This window comes from Octopus bimaculoides, chromosome 4 (genome assembly GCF_001194135.2).
Source record: "Octopus bimaculoides isolate UCB-OBI-ISO-001 chromosome 4, ASM119413v2, whole genome shotgun sequence".
Lineage (NCBI taxonomy): Eukaryota > Metazoa > Mollusca > Cephalopoda > Octopoda > Octopodidae > Octopus > Octopus bimaculoides.
In genome coordinates this window covers 129,347,044-129,349,251 of record NC_068984.1, presented here as the reverse complement: position 1 = coordinate 129,349,251, position 2,208 = coordinate 129,347,044, and positions in this window count along the sequence as shown.

Sequence of the window (2,208 nt, the reverse complement as noted above, 5' to 3'; positions counted from 1 at the left end):
GTGTGTGTGTGTGTGTGTGTGTGTGTGTGTGTGTGCGCGCGCGCGTATGTATATATATACGTATATATATATATGTGACTTTGTGTTTATGTTTGTCTCACAGCACTGCTTGACAACCGGTGTTGGCTTGTTTACGTCCCTGTAACTTAGTGGTTCGGCAAAGAGCCAGAATTAAGAAATAAGTAGTGGGGTGGATGAGTTTATCTATTTGTGTAAAACCCTTTACGGCGGTTTTCCCAGCGTGGCCGTTGTCTGATGACGGAATTATGTAAAAGATAAAAGATAGACGATAAAACCCAAGATATCAATTTTGTTTGGTATTAATAGACAGGTTAACAAGAACGGCTTATCAAAGAGAGAAAAACAAAAGATAGCAGCTTGAAAGTACGCAAGGGCTTCTCTTAGAGAATCGCAAATTCATCTACAGATAGTTGGCGTTGATGAGACAATTCCCTTCGTTATATGAGATAAAAGAAACTTGAACTCCTACTGTTCGAGATAGCGAATTTTTCAAATGGCTCTCATTTGTCTAATTAAAATTAATACAGCAAAAAGAAAACAGAATGCAGTTGCATGTTATTTTATGCGCAGTTACTTCCGGCTACTGCGTGTTATTCTTTTTACAGTTACTTCCGGCTTGTGAAGGCGAAGCTAAAATGCACACGTTTAGAAATTACAGACTTAAACTAGCATCTGTGAGTTCGTTCATCCTACTTCAAATAGTAACCAAATATCTCTCATATCATACCACGCTGCTTTTAAAAAGTAAAGGGATTTCATTAGTATGTCTAGCAGCTTCACTAACGCTCCTTTATTGGTTCTATGCTGAGAGGTTAAATGGAAAAGTTGAGACTTTTAAATATGCATTTGAATGTGCTGCAGCGCGCGCACGCGTGTGCGTTGGCACATATGGTTCTCAGGATACCTTCGCATTAATGGATTATGAGCAGTAACAGACATGTCTCTACTCTCTTAGTCCGCTAAATTTTGCTGCACGCACACACGTATGTTGGGATTGGTCAAATGATGTAGACGTTTCTGATGAGACCCTCACCAATAAGTTCTGAAAATCGATGAAGGCTATTCATTATTCTTTCAATCTACTGAGGGAAGTAGGTAAATTTGCCCAGATTTCTATGTCTACTACGTAGATTTACATGTGTGGAGGCGCAATGGCCCAGTAGTTAGGGCAGCGGACTCGCAGTCATAGGATCGCGGTTTCGATTCCCAGACCGGGCGTTGTGATTGTTTATGAGCGAAAACACCTAAAGCTCCACGAGGCTCCGGCAGGAGATGGTGGCGAACCCTGCTGTACTCTTTCACCACAACTTTCTCTCACTCTTACTTCCTGTTTCTGTTGTGCCTATAATTCAAAGGGTCAGCCTTGTCACACTGTGCCACGCTGAATATCCCCGAGAACTACGTTAAGGGTACGCGTGTCTGTGGAGTGCTCAGTCACTTGCACGTTAATTTCACGAGCAGGCTGTTCCGTTGATCGGATCAACTGGAACCCTCGTCGTCGTAAGCGACGGAGTGCCAACAAACAAGATTTACATGTATCATATCATACTTTGATACTTCGTTGACTGGGTTTCCCCGTTGACTGATATTAAATAAAGTGTTAAACACTTATTGTATCCATTTCTCTGATGATTTGATGTTTATTATAAGCAGATTGGTTTCTCGGTTCTGTTAGGTTGGTCAACTGATGTAGACACCACACCTCTGATGAGATCCTAGTAAGGGTCGAAAATCGGTAAATTTACGTGGTGTATGTGTGCGTGTGTGTGTGTGTGTGTGTGTGTGTGTGTGTGTGTGCAGTTCAAATTTACAGAAAACAAAAGACGAAGTTAGGCGTAGGAATAAGAAGCAGGTGTATTAGTTTAACGCTCGAGAAGAATGGGAAAGTCTTTTACGTTTCGAGCCTACGTTCTGTAACTACGCATATGTAACTACTCGGATTTTGGGTATATGTCTATTAGTGTTTCGGTTAAAGCACATTCACCGTTTGGGCTACTTGATGTCATGCACAATAACGATATAATTTTCACTGGATCTACGTCAGGAAATCGGCAGTATTTGTTGAGTTTATAATTGTTTAAGGAAACAGAAGACAGAATAGATTTAGTACGAATCTTTATTCACCAATTGTTAAAAATTCGTACTAAATCAATCTTCCGTTTGCTTCATCATCAATTATATATATAT